Source organism: Gallinula chloropus, assembly GCF_964237585.1.
Source record: "Gallinula chloropus genome assembly, chromosome: 28".
NCBI lineage: Eukaryota > Metazoa > Chordata > Aves > Gruiformes > Rallidae > Gallinula > Gallinula chloropus.
In genome coordinates, this window is record NC_140113.1 from 3,728,628 (window position 1) to 3,745,646 (window position 17,019).

Here is a 17,019-nt window from a genome sequence, read left to right on the forward strand (position 1 = left end):
TCAGAAGTTGCAGGTGAAGTGAGTGCTCCATCAAAGCAGTAACCTGAGCTCTGCTGACCATGACAGCACCCTGTCAAGTCTGTCCTTCCCAACTTCTTGCTCTAGATATGGTGACTTCAGGTTGGTCAGTGGCCGGCCAGGGACTTGACAACACAGACACGGCTTCGAGAGGTACCACTGAAAACACTAAGACAGCTCAAATGTGGCTTTATCACACCCAAATCAATTTCAGACTTTGTTTTACCACACTTCCAGCAGTATCCAAGAGATGTCAGAAGTCGACCTCCTTTAGGTCCACCCCAAGCACCTTTCCCCCTCCTCCTCCTCCTCCTCTTCCTCCTCCCTCCCTAAAAAGCAGCGTAGAAGTGATGTGATAAGAAATGAAGGGTGCTTGTAGCCCATACGTGGTAACAATGAGCACACCCAGAAATAGAAGTGTAAGACCAGAGATCCTTCCACAAGTACAGTTCCTTTGACAGCAAAGGGATAATTCCAGTGCAAAGCTGGGCAGAGAGGTCCCCAAAAGGGACAAAACATTGTACCTACGTACGCTCCAGCCAAAAAAAGGGGAGATACAAATCCTTCACCTTGCCTCACAAACATCACAGCTCACACCAGCACTGTCTGAATCGGAACCAGTGAGTTTAATCAGCTCCATATAGGACTATAGGCCTGTAATTACTACAGAAAAAGTCGTCACGCAGCTATATTAAGTTACAGGATTAGCATACTGCCACTGCATCATATGCCAACAGTGTTGCATCATCACCCATTGATGTAACCTCATGACTATGTAACGCTGTTAGGGATGGTATTAGCTACTCCTCTGTGCTTCCACCTCTGGGGAAAGAGAAATCCCTTTGGCTGCCTGCATCCCGTTTCAGGGCTGGGTATCGAGGGGCCAGAGATCCAACCCTCCCTCTTCCAGTGAGGCGGTTTTCACATCAAGCAGGGAACCTGGTCCTCTTCACCTCACACGGATCACCCAGAGCATGCATACAGGGAACAGACTTGCTCTTTTCCTAAGTGAAAGTCAGAAGAGCATCAGCTCTTGCTGACCCACAGACAACACGTAAAGGGGTGAGCTTTTACAGCCTCCATGTCAGGCACCAAGCTGTGCAGCCCTTGCTGCTTTCAAAACCAGACAGTTAGGGGGAGAAAAAGCCAACTGCACAGCTCTCAGCCCTGAAACCAGCGTATTTTGTGATCCCATCTGAGATATTGAACCACAGAGCCTCGCTGCCTCTGGGATAGCACGCCCCCTTCTTTTCTTGTCCAGAGCCTGACAATCCAGATGCACCTAAAGCTGCTCCAGCAGCGAGTAATGGAGTGTGATGTACAGGAATACACCATTCCGTACACGTCACCATCGCAGATGGATGGGGGGGTGTGTGGGGAGGGGGGGGTAACATACCCCTGACAATCAGCTGTCCCTGCCACACGTACAGCACAGTCCCTACTTACAGCACTGGGGGGGCTATCAGCCTCCTGCAGCCCCCACACTGTTGGGCATCAGTTCAGCATCACCGCCACATCCCAGCGGGTACCATCCCAGGGTTTGGTGGCACTGCCTCTTGTCACCGGAGCCAGGCCCGCAGGACACTCGTGCCTGACATCACAATGCCCCAGAGACCACCACAGAGTTCACGAGCACAAAAAGCTTCCCACGTGCTACACACATCCCTTTATCTCTTACTTTCCTCTGCCGCCTCCTGCCTCTGGTCTCCTACTGCCTCATCCTCTCCGCTAACACAGCATCTCCTATGATCCTGCTTCTTCCCTCTCTCCACGCCTCCTTCCACTCGAGACGCCGGTCAGTAGTTTGTCTGGCAGAAAGCAGGGTTTTGCTGCTCTCCTCCCGCTGATGTACAGCAGCTTCCAGCCTACTGGCATGTCTCTTATTCCCAAAGGCCCCTCTTCGTTTCACTTCCTGTGTGACTGCCTCTACAAGCAGCTCTGCTACCTCTGCTTCCAGCTGCCTTCGCAGGCGGGCAGGCAAGGGAGAAACATGAAAGTCAACCACCTGCAAAAGGAGCTGGAAAGGGGGGGATGAGGGTGATGCCTGACAATTGGCGCTCCCTGACAATCGCTGCTGCATCCATCGGCTTCAGCACATCTGTCCCAGGGAAGGAGGTTTGACTGCACAAAGTACAAGAACTGGAGAGCGTGGGGCACTCAGGAAAAAAAAAAAAAGACAAGTGAAAGTAAAACTTAAGACATATAGGGGAGTGTAACATAACCAAACAAAAAACAAACCCGAGGAGGTAAGCAGATGCTTTAGGGAAGTATGGGCATCCCGACCTGCGGGCTTCCCCAGCTTAGCTGCTCAGAAGCAGGAACCGAAGCCAGTTTTCTGTCAGTGAGCCCCGGCGGTTCCCGGACCCCCGGAGACCGGCGCATCCCGTGCTGGGGCAGCGCCGCTTCCACGGGACTATCCCGGCCGGGGCCAAATCCCGCCTGGCCCCTCCCGCAGGCACCGGGAACGTACGGTAATGGAGAAGCCGGGGCGCCGAGACCTTCGCTCCGATAACCCCGTTACCGACACGGCCCCCGGGGAGGCGGCGGCCGCGCCCCCCACCCTCGCTGCGTGGCAGGGGTCGCGGGGCGGGCGCGGCCCGGTGCACCTTGAGCCGCAGGAAGGGCGGGCGGGGACTCTTATTGTGACACGGGCCGCAGCCTGGCCGCCAGCCGGGCCAGTGCCACGGCGGGGGCTGCCCGGGGCGGGGGCTGCCCGGGGCGGCCGCTCCCCCATCCGCCACCCCCCACCCCCACCCCCGCTCCCCCACCACCGCGGGGCCGGTCCCGCCGCCTCCGCTCGGCGGCGCCGCCGGGCGCGGGGGGCAGCGGGGCCCGGGGCGCTGCCAGCCCCGCGCTCTCGCCCTGAGCCGGCCCGGGCGGCGACGGAGGAGGAGGAGGAGGAGGAGGAAGAGGAAGCAGGCACGGCGGAGAGCCCGTAACAACTTTCCGAAACAAACGCCGCGCAGGCTGCCGTCCCGGCGCCGAACAAAAGCCGGCAGCGACCCGGGGCGCTCGGCTCCGTGCCCGGGGAAAGGGGGTCGCGTCGCGCCACCTAAGTTTTCGTTCGCCGGCGAGGATGCGCCCCGGGAGCCCCGCTGCCCCCCTCTCCTGCCCGCGCAGGCAGCGGCACCAACTCCCTCCCCGGCAGGCAATTACCAGTCGGTGCTCCCGGCGGCCGGCGAGCAGGACTTTGCACTCTCGCCCGGGTGGCGAGCGCTGCCCGCGGCCCCCGCACGGCCGGGCTCTCCCGGAACTTCCCCGGGGGCGCACCCGCATCCCCAGCGGCTGCCTCTCGCCCAACAGCTCCTCCGCCGCCGCCTCGCTCTCCCTCCCCGCCCCCCCCAGACAATACCCCCAGCGAGAACTTTTAACCCAGCAACTCACAAGCCGCGGCACCTCCCCGCCGGTCCCCGCGCATCCGGGCGCCGCCGGCCCCGCTCCCCGGCCGCCGGTCCACTTGCCCCCGAGCCTCACCGCCCCTTCTCCGCGCCGGCCGGGATCCCCCCGGCTAATCCTCCCCGCCGCGGCGCCCCGTGCCAAATAATGCGCTCCTCACACATGGAGCCGCGGCGTCACTCGGCGGAGCATGCGCGGAGCAGCCCCCGAGACGCTGGGCGGCCCGTCCTGCGCCGCAGCGGGGCTGGCGCGGCGCCGCGGGGACGGCGGCGGCGGCAGAGGCGGCGGCCGCACCGCGCCGCTTCCGGGCAATGGTGGAGCAGGTCTGTGACCCGGGGCACCATTGGCCGGAGGGGGTCGCGGCACACGGCAGGCGGGCGGGGATTGGCTGCGGCGCGGGCGGGGGGCGCCGCCGCGGGGGGCGCGGGTCCCGCCGCGGTGTTCGGGGCCACGTGGAGCGGCGGGAGCGGTCTCCGTGCCCCGGACCGGGCGGGCATTGTTCGGCCGCGCCGCCGCCCCCGGGCCGGGCGGAGGGGAGGGAGGGAAGGAAGGGAGGGAGGTGCCGCGGGCCGGCCCGGCGGCGGGACCCCGCTGGCGCGGGTTGTTCTCAGGGGCCGCTTATCTTTCCCTCCCCGAGCGTCTGCCGGAGCTGCCCCGCGGCCGCCCGAGCTCCAGCCTGCCCAAGGATGCCGGGCAGAGCGAGCGCCACGGCCGCGGAAGCGAGCCCCGAGCGGATGGCGTGTTCGGGGCGGCGCGACCGGGGCTGGGAGGCCTTGCTACCGAGCGCGGCCGTGCGGCGGGCGGGCACGGACTCGCCTGGCCTCGGGAGCAGGGCAGCCGGCTCCATAGGGACGGTCTGAGCCCCACAGATGTAGGGGAGCCACGCTGTAAGCAGCCAACACCAAATAACGGCTAATTCCCGGAGCCCGAGGCAGCCTGCGTGCCGCTGCCGGCAGCTCCCGAGCAGCGCGAAGCCCGGAACGGTCTGTGAATAACCGCGAACCCCGACTCGGTCTGCGGCGTGGGGGGAGCGGGGCTCCCGCCTCACGGGCCGCTGCGCCCTGGGACACGGCACCGGTCCTGGAGCCGTCCTTGCTCTCCCGCGGTGCCCAGATCCCAAGTCCAGCCTGTGAATTACTTGTAGACCAAATCAACAGCTGAAGCAACTCTGAACTGTTTGGGTTTTGTTATTACCGATCCTCTCATCTAACACGCTTTTTGAGGGTTCTCCTTCCTCCCTGCAAGGACAGAGGCTCTGGCTCTGCAGTCACATTTCTGACAACGTTTTCTGGGCTGAAGGGTGAAGTTGAAAGTGGGAGAGATGTCAAGGAGGAGTTAGGGAAGAGAGTTACCCCAAGAGCATATTGCCCTGCCAGACCTGCTGGGCGGATGCTCCCCGCCAACGCGTTTCCAAGAGCAATACGCAGCTGAAGAGATTTAGAAGCAGAACAATTAGTGATGGGTTGGGGTTTTTCAGATTTTGATGACTTAATTCTGAGGTGGGAAGTTAATTTATAGGTCCTGTGTCTCTAACAGGGACCCTCTTCTGCCTTATCATACCCTGTGTCCAAGCACAAGGATTTCTAACAGATGGCTTGCTCAGCCACATGGTTATTTTCCTCCTCATTATTTTGCCCCCTCACCCACAGCCCTGCCAACGATTATTTTACATTAGAAGTGAAGGACAGCCCCTCATCAAGAGATGGCAGGTGCTCTCCCAGAGAAATGCAGAGGGCGGGTGGCATGGGAAGGGATGGGGAGGCCACATCACCCCCACAGCAGCGGGGGGAACGTGTCCCTCCTGTCCCCTTTCACTGGGGAAAATTCAGCTCTAGCAGTTACAGGTCAGCAGTGAGGAAAACACCAGCACCAGAGAGCTGTGTATTCCTAGAAATGCGTACTGTGAAATAACTCATTCACAACAGGTTGATGTACATTGCTGAAGTGAAACTAGTCCTGAGCTGCTTTCAGGAGGAAAGTTCCATGAGACTGCACGGAATGAGGGGGGAAAGATAATGAAATTATTCTGCCAGTGTCTGCCAGACTTTGAAAGAGTCGTGATTTGGGCAGGAATTCCCGAGGTACATTAGAGCTTCTGTTGGTTAAGAAGTAAAGCTGATGCTACTCAGGTCAGAAAAGGCAAACCAGACACCTGAAACAGGATAAAATATGGTACCTTATCCCTATTTTTAGGTGGAATTTGCCAGCAAGAGAGTATTGCTAAAGCATTGTTAAAGCCTTCCCCTGCCCTGCTTTAAACAGCACCTAAAATCTTCACAGCCAAGTGCCAGTCCCCCTTCCACCCCAATATGCTCCTTTTGGGGCTTGGTACCTTCACACCAACCCCCTGGGCACTGCGCAGCACGGGCATCACCGTGTTACACCTTCATTAGGGCGGGCAGCATCTTATTGCTAGCATCACTGGATGGTAATCTAAATGAAACACATCACTTAAATTAAAATCCAATAGTTCAGAATCAGAGAATCCCTTTATGTAAGCAGGCAGCCACGCTTTGCCAATCTCTTCCTTGCTATGAATCAAGACGGGGCACAGTAAAGCAACACCAGAGCAGAATTACCTCACCATTTCTCACCCCGGCCTTGATTAAAGCTGCTCAATTAGCAGAGCACCGTGCCCGCACGGTCAGATGGGAGAAGAGGAGCTGGAATTCAGCCCGCCAAGTCTCAACCCAAGCCAGCGTTGTCTTGGGTGTGTCACTAAGGTGACACGTTCAGAGGAGGGCATCAGCTGCACGGTGCTAATGACACTCCCTGGTGCCATGGTGCCGGGGCCGGCTACACAGGCGTGGGTGGCTCCAGGGGACGCCGTCCCCTTCGGCCGCCCCAGCCCGGCCGCAGCAGTCACGCGCTTCGCTTCTATCAGCCTCTGCCATGTTTATAGAGATCCAACCCGGCCAATTGCCTCCAATACTTGCCTGTGTGTGATTTTCACTTGAGAATCGACCCGGGAAACGACACAAAACAGTATTTCTGGTAACTGAAACGGGTGTCACAGAGCCCAGGTCATCACAAACGCAAAACATGGCTGGAGCTGCAAAGTCCAGCTATTAAGTTGTTCTTCCCGCACTCCAAATACAAAGTCCACAGATGATATGGATCAAATACTTCATCCTTCCTGTACATTTCCAGACTGCACTCTCCATACGGACACCGCCCGACATCGCATACGTTAGGAAGTGAATTCTGTCACACCACCAGCAGAATTCGGTGTTGGGATACAGACAAAAGCCCCAACCAACCCAAGCACAATGCACGGGTGTCCCTGAAGGAAGGCTGAAAGATAAGATTAAGCCTTTTCTCAACGCACATCAGAATGTAGGTCAAAGAAGAACAAGAAAAGCTCAAGCCACATCTGTTAGACTTGGTCATCTCCCTGCAACCACCGGCAGATGCAAGGCGCATGGGAACATGCTAATATTGGCACACTGAACAGGCTGAACGAGTTCTGAGCTCAGCAGCCGATACGTGTCCAAGGGAAGGTAGAGAACACATCCCCGAAGTCGCGATGGTCACGGGGAGCAAGAAACGAGCGGCACGGATGTTTCTGGAAGCTGCCTGGCATCGGTGTATCCCTGCTTTCACCTCATTTCCACCGCTCACAAGAAAAACCAGGGGCTACAGTGTCGACCTCGAGTCTGACCCTGGGACAAGACAGGCTGTGGGCAAACCCCAGCACCTTGCAAAAGACATGTTCAGGTTTTTTTAAATCTTTTACATCACAGGCTAGAAGTTTGTAATTAACAGACTTCATCCTTAAATAGTTAAAGGGGGGGGGAAAGGATCAACTGTAAGCCTGCTCCAATGGTGCTGGATATCACAGGAGTACAGTTTTAAGATGGCTTATGCTAAGAATGAAAGGAATTCCATAGACTCAAGACCAGGAGATGGTCCTTCACTTATTTTTGTGCTGAAACTGTTTTCCTGCCAGTTGCAGCCCTCACCAGCTGCTCGAGACAGAATTTCTGGTTAGTGGTTCAGAAGAGGGTGACCTGGTAAACTGGTGCTTTCTGACAAGAATAATCAGAGGCACTTTGGGGTCACTACATCATCTCACCTCCTGGGAGCAACGCTTGAATGCGAAACTTCTTCTGCAGCAAAGCAGGACGTGGGACTGGAAGGAGTCAGAATTCCATGATCTAAGCAGTGGGGTGAGCGGCCCTAAATAGAAATGGAAATTAATCTTTCTGGAACTGAAGGAAACAAAAGATCAGTAAGTTAGTGAGGAGATGGGGAAAGAGCGGACGAATGCAAATATGGCTTGGCCCAGGACGGTGCCTTCAGGTGATATTATCTGACCCCGTCTCTAACAAGCACTTTTATGGTTGGAAGAGGATATATGAGGAGCTTTGCTCCAACTGAACCAGCGCTTCATGGACTATCGATTTTATTCAGAAGTGGGAGAGAACAAAGTTCACCCAGCACTGCTGTTATTTAAAGATCTGCTGAAGAACATCCCAGCCTCCCGAAAACTGGTCCACCACCGACTGTCTCAGATCACTTCTTGTGATCTGCAACTTGGGACGCCGGTGTTTTTGCCGGCAAACAGTGAGTCAGACCCACGGAGCCATTACTCCAGGGAATGGCTATGAACAAGCACCTCTTGCTTGTTTACTGATCACTGCCACGTGACCCTGATTAAAAGAATGAACTAGTTGCAGAAAGCTCTGTAGAGTTCCCTGTAATTTGACTTTCTGTAAGTTTTATGGCCACAAACAGTTCTATGAGAAGCAGGAACTTGAATCAGTGGGTAAGCACCTACAAAGGGATCTCAGCTTCCTTCCTGCTGATTGTACCCATCACTCAATATTCCCAAGGATCTTTTTCATTTGGACCTGCCTGCCGATTTTGAAGCATCTCACCTGCAGCCTGTAAGCCGGACACACCAAACGGAGACCTGGAGCCCTCAAGAACCCCACTGGTTTTATCATTCTGTGCAGGAGGCAGGACTCCCTCTGCCTCTGCTCTAGCATAGAATCCTTCTCCAGACCAGACAGTGGGATGCCCGGCACAGGGGGAATCTGCTCACGAGAAGGCTGCAGTGCCTTGCTCAGCATCAGCTGGGCTGCTGATGGCCACCACGGTTACATGACAGCTCAGGGTTGTGCCACAGTCCACACATGCAATCAGATGATTTTATTATTATTACCTGCTAATTCCCTCTCATCTCACACACACACACACAGAGTGCCTTTTGGCTCCTCTAACCAGTGAGCTCTGCATACTAAGGATCACTGTACTGCTAAACTCTGTCATTTCAAGAACGAATGGCTTCCCCAGTGCAGTAATGAACACTGCCAGTTGCCTGTAGTTTTTCTGTTGACTCCTGATCAAAATAATACATTCCTAATTCACAGATAATCCACATCCACACATCCCGAAACCCCGAACAGCGAGGGCAGGAGAGAAGGAGAGCTGAGGCACCACTGTTATTAGGAACTATTCTTAGAAGTCAAACATGTACGACATTTCCTCTGGCGTGGGGAGCAGGCTGGTCTTGACTGCCCTCCAAACAGGAGGAAATGGGGGAAATGAAAATATGACCTCAGAAAGCGATAGCACTTACTGAATGTGGCACAGAATGGACCCAAAGCTCTACCTGCAGTTACCCCACGCTCTAGGAAACCAGCTTTTACCCTTGAGGGGACGAGCGAGGCTGCCTGGTGTGCTCTGGGATGGAATGGTTCCTTCCTCACGATTAAGGAGCAGATCTGAAAGTCGTGTGGTGATTAAAACCCTGTTCTCTGCTGAGGTTCTCAGGAACTGCACCAAAGATTGAGATTTGGAAAGCCAGGCTGTGCTGCTCACCTGAGCTGTGAAGGTTCAGGTCACCAAACGTAGCACTGAAAGGGGTCAGAAGTATTTTCACGTAGGATTTGCGTTTATCTGCCAGTTGGAAATTGCCAGAGGTGGCTGTTACTGACTCCAGGTTGTCATTGTTTTATATATATATCTCACTATTAATCAGATCTGAACAAACCTCCCAGTCAGTGTTTACCAGTTGGCAAACTGGACACAGAAAAGCCTGATTCAGGATTTGTTTTTACAGTTCAGACCCTGCAAACTAAGGGCTTCAGAGCGCGTAGGGAATGTCTTTTACAAGGTAAACAGGTTCGTAGCTGCAGCCTGAGGAACTCCACCTAAATTCCACAGATGTATTTGAGCAATTCCCAGTAGTTCCCTCAGTCCAGCATCAGACTAGATGCCTAACGGAGATTAATGCTCACACAATCAGATATCTGTCTGTATGGATGCCATGACATCGACAGCTCGCTCTGTGGTTTAACAGACGAGGGCTGGCTAAAGATCATTAAGGATGGGTAACAGGAATAAAGAGTGGATGGAACGCATTAATTACAAGTTCTGCCTGTGCAAGACCTCCTTTTTCTTGGATGAAAATAGACACAAGATCCTCCGAAACGCTGTCACGTTACTCTCACTTCAGAGTTCTCTGAATACATAGGCAAACGATTCACGCTCTCCCTGCTGCTAAAACCCACCCTGTGTATGAACACAGAGCCTGGCTGTGTATAAAATCATCTTTTAACTGAATGAGCCTTTTTTTTTTTTTTTTCACCCCCTCTCCCTAAAAATAAAGCCCTTCTTACCACCAAGAGTGGCACTACTGGTTGGCTGCAGACAAAAGCACTGAGGAAGGCTGGTCACTGTGAGCGGTTAGATTTCAGTCTGGAGTTCACCTCAGCACACCAGTCATCTCCAGGACCAAAATCAAGGAGGGAGCGAGGCAGGGAACTGAAATCAAAGTGGAAATCTTGCAACACAGATGAAATGAACTTAGCACGATCCTGGTTTAAAAGTGACTGCAGTAAAAGGTAGATAAAGAGCAAAAAGCAGGAACTTTGAGCAAAACACATGCAGAGTACTGTCCCTTCCCTAAACTGGCATCCACACAACTGTGCTTTGCTACAACATCATCCCCTTGACTGTAATTATATCTATTACGTTTTTCTCACATCAAGCCCAAGCAAGCAAGCTACCTGCACCTCTCAAACAGCTTTAAAACTTCTACAGGTGAATAACAGTTGGACAGTTCAACACGACCCGAGTCTGCTGTAACTCACACTGTCATTGTTACAAGATGAATACTCCCAGTCCTTTGTTACCTGTAACTCTGAAGGACCTGGCTGTGTGTTTGTAAGATGCCAGCACAGCCTCACCATGAAGTTAGGCTACCAGCAATGATGGGTGCACTGATGTAAAGCCAGAGGTCTGAGAAAGCTCACTGAGGTTTTACTGATCCAAATACAGCCGACTAGACGGATTGTTCCTGGAGTACACCGCGTACCAAAACCCCTCTGTATTTTCAGGAGGATTATGAGAGTCTTAGACCACGTTTACTACGAGCATTTATTAACATTGTTCCTTCTGGTAATGTTTATTATCAGCAGAGAAAGAAGCCAGTTTTCTCCCCTAACCCCCTGCTCATTCTAACTCTGGGTTATCAAGTCGCCTCTCTTCCCCCGACAGCACTGTACTAGGTCAGTTCCATAACCTGCTTTCCTGCTGGAAAGCAAGGCTTAGAAATTAGATTCATTTCTAAATTTAGGATTGATGGGATCGGTCATTACTGGTCTTGGGTTTTTTTTCATGCAGATTTCAAGGGAAAGGTATTCCTAAAGCAACCACCTCATCTTGCTCAAGAGTTCACAGAACTCCCGAGCTCTAAATCCTGGCACGTTCGTTTGCTGAGCCCACCTCTGCAGAACTAACAGAGCACTCACAGCTCGACCAAGACCAGGGGTGTTTCTTCTTCCAAAGTAACTTGGATCATGGCAGCACTTTGCAGCTCGTGTACGTGATTTCCCCTGGCCTGTTAGAAGATGCAGCCTGTTCCATAGGAACAAGGATCGGTAGAGGAAGAAGAGAAGAAGGCTTAATTGTGCCCGCGGGCAGATTTGGGTTAAGCCTCTTTCCAATCTGAAATCTGTCCTGGATGGTGAGTCCAAATACTCTGCTGAGGAAGGGCAGAGGGGGGAAGTCCCTTGCAGCCATCAGACACTGCTGCTGGTCACTGGCTGCTCCCAGCACTGCCCAGAGGGGATTAAAAACAAATAAATAAATAAAATCACTTCTGTGTCACCAAAAGCAGCAGCACCCTTTGTGTTCCTTTGAAGAGGAGACTGCTCCTTCCTCACCACCAACAGAGTCTGGGTCTGCAGGGTGCAGAGGTACGTCCAACCAGGAGGGAGGAGAGGGTGCCACCGAACCACGGTCCGTTGGCTCTGATGAGTAATCAGATCCTTGTTTAATAACTGCAAAAAAAGGACAGCCCAATTCTTATCATCAGGCTCTCTGGAGATTTGACATCCTTGGCATTGTATCCGAAGAGGAAGGAAATTTCTCACTTCCCTAGCTATTTCAGTTATATAAATCAATTGTTGAAGGATAGTTTAACTGGTCTGCGCAAGGCAGCTGTAGCTGGGCTCAGACGGGCTTTGGAGATACTCATCTATAAATTAAAAACTCAATGCTTCGTAATTAATCAGAAATTATATTGCATGTGCCTTGAAAAAATAGCAAAATCTAATAGCTAGAAAGGAAAATGTCTTGATTTTATACTGTCAGTCAAGGTGCCGAGTCTATTTGTTCCCAGTTTGATCCTTTGCGTCCTTTGGACCCAAAGCCCAGATGCTGTCACCAAACACCCACCATCCTTGGGACTTCCACGTTCTACCAGCCAAGCACGTGTGTTCAGTAGCATCAACTTAAAAGAACTTGCAAGAGACTACCAGTAAGAGCAGTGGGTTACAAGATGGGAGTTTTCTGGCAAAGAGAAAGCTGCTATGGGCTGCAAGAACAACAATAAAAAGTCAGAAACCCCCTGAAAATACCTCTGGTAGCTCTGTGAGTGTAAGTCCACTGGTTTACTATGCCAGGCAACCAAAAAAGCCAGCACTGCAGGTGTTGTTCCAGTGCTTCAGCTTGTCACCAAGGCCCCAGTTACTCACTTGCAGCAAGGCACAGATCTGTCCTAAGCCACGGAAGCTAAAGGGTGAGTCGATGTCATGGCTGACGTAACGAACCTGCTGTAAAATGAAACAGTGAGAGACAGAAACTCCTATACTTCCACGTGCCCCTTTCTAGGGAAATGCTGTTTTCCACACTACACAACTAGCATCACTCTCTTACTGTGCAAACCTAGGAACCTATGGATTAAAAGTAGTGACTGGAGTGAAAAGACGGGGAGGATTCAGTCCCAGAACAGCAATCCTTGTCCTCTGTGCTGACTTCCAAGCTTTCCCCTCTCATGCAGATGAAGAACCAGAGAGAGTATTCTCTCCTGTGATTAAGCCAGCGAATTTGGTCACTGCAGTTTATTTTACTTGGGCAAAAGTATTTCTTTTCCTGTTCTGAAAGTAACTCAGGGCATCTCTATATGTAACCAACAAGACAGGTAAGGCTGCTGGCCTCTGGAGAGAGCTCTCAGAGGCTCTTCAGCAGCCAGCCTGCCTGTATGCACACAGTGTGCACGTCAAGGGATGCTGAGTGGCCCAAAAGTTTTGAAAACTCTGAATTTCTAATTCACCATTAGAATGAGCAGTAAGAAAGCTCCAAGTCCTCACCTCACAGCATCAGGCTGCTACTAGGAGAAACTTCAGGGTCGTCTCTCCTGTTCCCTCAGGAGTGCTGCTAGAAACACGGCTGTGGCCCACCGAACACATCTCAGCTATTAAATCCCCTACATGCCTTTGGGAAACTGTGACAACACACAAGCCAGTTTCTCTGGAGACTCCACAGGCTCCCTAAATCCAAGCTGAAGGTATCGGGCTGGGGGGAGAACAGCTGATCTCCCTGTGGCCTGAATGGCTCAACTCTTAGGGAGGCAAAAGACATCATTGATTACACCTAAACCCTACCAGTGGCCTTTCAGTTCTGGCTGCAGTGAGGAGGTTAACGTTCTGCCTCTTACAAGCCATCCTTGAAGCACTCAAGTCTGTCATGATGGAAACCGGATAATTAACTTGGGATGAAAGCTAATTCACATTCCTCAAGTAGCTTTCAGAAGCAAAGTTAGTGTGCTTGTGTACTTTCTTACACCAGATTCTGTTATTTGTAGTCCCCAGCCCTTTGCTCACAGCCAGGCTTCTTCCTGCAAGACCCTCTGGAATCGCTCGTGGCAACAGGAGATGAAGATGTTTAAAATGAAGCCAACTGGGATGCATGGAACAGCCCACAGCATTTCGCTTGCTTCAGGAGCAGTAGCCCATCGGTCAGCTGGATTTAGGGACCACTGGCACACAGGTGTAATTTCGGATACCTCTGTGTGATACTTTCATCTAACTCCCTGGAAGACTGTCACAGTCTGAACAGTGTGCGTGGCCAGGGTCATGTCAGACGTGTCATTAAACTCCTGAGAAAGTCTGCATAAAGTCATCTGTACCACTGAGACTAGAAGAAAAGCTCAACCTACAGCTTAGAAGAAGACTGCCCACTAAAAATACACGCTTTCTCTCTTAAAGCTTTGTGCTTGCTACAGTCCTGAAAAATAGGGAAGTGTTTCACACAATTCCCTCTGCCTTTAATAGTGCTTTGTATTCTGATGGTTCAAATAAATATCTGCACCACTGGTTTTAGGAGTTAGTTGAAGGGTCCTGCTCAAGTCAAAGCCAAAAGAAAAGCTTTTTCTGCCCTTAGTTTTTTTTTTCCTTGTTTGGAATTCGCTCCTAAAATGCTGTGAAGAGTCAAAATTTGTGAAGTTAGTTGCTTCTAAATAGGTAAACTAGCAATATGCTTTCACCTACAGCAACAGAGCGTACTCAGCTCTTATGTACAGTCCTTATATTCTAACTTTTCACCACACTTATCACAAAGACAGGGGGGGGAAAAGTGGAAGAGAGAGAGAAAATTAATACAGAATTAAGATTTTTTGAGAAGCCCTCTAGATGCGTTCTGTGAAACATGGCAGATAGCTGGGGGTGAGGAGAAGGTGGTAGACCACAGACAGGATATAACTTTATTTTGAATAGAGCTTGTCTTGCGTACAAACTAAATCCCCCCCCAAAAGGTAGTACAGAGATAAAATGCTGCCAGAGAAAGGAAAGCGAGCGAGGCAAACGCAACAGTGGTGTGTTCAAGCTCCTGAAAGTGAGCCTGCTGCTCAATCTTTGCGCACGTTAACCTCCACGCGCCCAGAGACGGGGGTACAAGGACTCCTCTTTGGCATCAGCCCCACAAAACTCCTCCATCTTAAGTCCTGTCGTGAATTCAACCCATCTGGCACTCTCCAGCCAGCAACCAGTTTTTTTGTTCCTGCCGAGCAGGTCCCCTCGGTAAGTGGCCTCACCCTGCCTGCCTTCACCCTTTCTTCCCAGGGACGCCCCATCCAAGCAGACCCTGGGCTTTCTGCCGCCCCCCGCCAGCAGAACTTTGTCCATTGCTGGAGTGCCACTTTCTCTTGCAGTGGACGGTCTTGGCTTCCCCCCGCAGCACGCACCACTGAGGCGTCTCTCAGGAGTCCTGGTACCTTCGTTACCAAAAAAAAAGCCGCCCTCCGCTCCTAGCAGCACCCTTCCCTCCCCAGCCGACGGCCTTTCTCCCTCTCCTCCCCGGCATGCCCCTTTCCCCCTGCTCCGGAGCCGGCTACACCCAGCCCGGCCCGGTGGCCCCAAGTTCTTTCCCGGATGCCCCATCTTTAGCATCGGTAGTTCCCTCCCCTCCCCCACTTCCCCTCCCCCGCCTTCCCAAGTCTCTGGGACTAATAATCTGGCTTTGCTGACATGCTCTGGTAGCTGTGCCTATCGGGCAACTCCCAGGATGCACTCTTCGCTCCTCCCTGGCACCCCCTCAGCCTTGCCCACCCTCCGCTGGTACTTCCCCAGCCCTTTCCACCCCCCCATAGCCCCCCCCCCCCTTTTCCCTCCCCCTTACCCCACACATACACTCACCCACCCCCCCGCCCCGTTTTGTGAGCGCCCCTCCCAAACCCGCTCTTCCTCAGGCCAATTCCCCAGCGTCCCTGCGGGCCTTCCCCTCCCCCGCCGTGCCCGGGCCCCGCCGCCCCGTCCCCACGGGCCTCGGGGCGCCCATAAACCGCCCCCCCGGGAAAGAGGGGAGGGTGGGAAGGGGGTGCCAGCCGTACCTCACACCCCCAACCCGCGCCGCTACCCCCACGTCCCCCATATCCCCCCACCCCGCACTCCCACCTCCTCCCCTCTCCCTCTCTCCCCCCCCCTCCCCGACCTCCTTCCTCGCCTCCTCGCTCCCCCCTTCCCCTCTCAGCCCCGCTGCTCCCTTTCCCCTCAGCGCGCCTGTGGGGGAAGAAGGGGGGGGGGGGTGCGTGCGTGTGTGCGTGCGCGCCCCTCTGCCCCCCACTCCCCCCTCACATCCCCTCACGCCGCCACCCCCCCATCTCCCCGATCCCCAGGGGCTGCGCGGGAGGGGGTTGGGGGTCGGGGGGGGGGGGGGCGGGAAAGAGGACGGGGGGGGGGTGTCGGGGTGTCACTCACTCTCCTCAGCCCCCTCAGAGCCGCCTCCTCCTCCTCAGCGGGGCCCGGGCCGGACTGGGGCCGTGGGGGGAGGGGAGGCGGCTCCCTCAGGTGGCCACTGACAGGAGGAGGGAAGGGGGAGGGCGGGTGGGGGGAGTGGGAGGGGGGGGTGGGCCTGCGCGCGCAGGGAGAACCCGCCTCACGCCGGTCCCTGGCGCGAGGCGGGTCTCCCTGCGCGCGCAGCGCTCCCCCCCCCTCCCCCCCCCCCGCCGCCTTCCCCGTGCCGCCGGCAGCGCGCGGGACTCCCCGGGTGGCTCGCGCGCCACCAACCGTCACCGCCTCGGGACGCTTTTTCCCGCCCACTCCCGTTGCTAGGCAGATTTAGATAAGCTCGCGCCGCCGCCCGCGCTAAACCTCGCCCCGCCTCCCGCTTAGGGCCTGTATGGGGGATTGGTGGGAGGCGAGCGGACGGACGGCTGTGGAGTCCAATGAGAAGCTGAGAGGGGAGGGGTTTGCACGTCGCGCTTCACCAATCGTAACGCGCAGCCCGAGCACGTACTGAGGGGGGTGTGGAAAAGAGGCGGGAGGGCGGAGGCGCGTTGATTGACGGGTAGCTTGGCCAATGAGCTCCGCGTGGCTTTCGGGGGCCCCCCCAGCGGAACCAATAGGCGGCGCACGGAGAGGGGGCGTGGCCCGCGACCGGCCGGGCTGTAGGCGCGGTGCGCTGCGCTGCCGGCCGCCCTCCCCTTCCCTTCTACCCCCCCCCCCCAGCCTCAGCCGCCTCCTCCCGCGACCCGGGCACCGCGGCGGGGCGGAGGGGGAGGGCAGCCCCTGCCCGGCACCGCGCCGAGGCCGACTGAGGTGATGCGCTGCCCGCGGGGAGGGGCCGGAGCCGCCGGCCGCGCTGAAGGGCCCCGCCGGGCGGCCGCCCTTATCCGCCCGCGCAGGCCGGCCTGGGGCCTCCGATAGGGGCCGGCGGCGGGGGAAGGGGGGGAGGCGGCCCGCGCCTCGCCGGGCGCTCCGAGGGCCTCCAGCGGGGGTCCCCCGGCTGCCCCCGAGCCCGGCCCGGCCGTAGGGGTGCGAGACGAGGGGGCAGGACCCGGCGGGCGGCCCCGGAGGCCGCAGCAAGCCCCGACAAGCC

At 55.0% G+C, this 17,019-nt stretch overlaps 1 protein-coding gene across 3 annotated transcripts in view; it reads right to left on the minus strand.

The window, feature by feature from the left end:
* GATAD2A (GATA zinc finger domain containing 2A) overlaps window positions 1-15,989 on the minus strand; it is a 60,392-nt gene extending 44,403 nt beyond the window's left edge. Inside the window, exon 1 of one of the 3 annotated variants that reach the window (XM_084276429.1) lies at window positions 15,900-15,989. The gene's annotated coding sequence lies outside the window, so the exon portion shown is untranslated. Of the gene's footprint in view, window positions 1-3,402; window positions 3,464-3,492; window positions 3,553-15,899 lie in introns of those variants that run through there. The other 2 variants (XM_084276430.1, XM_084276431.1) reach the window with 2 other exon arrangements.
* Between the last annotated feature and the right edge of the window lie 1,030 nt (window positions 15,990-17,019).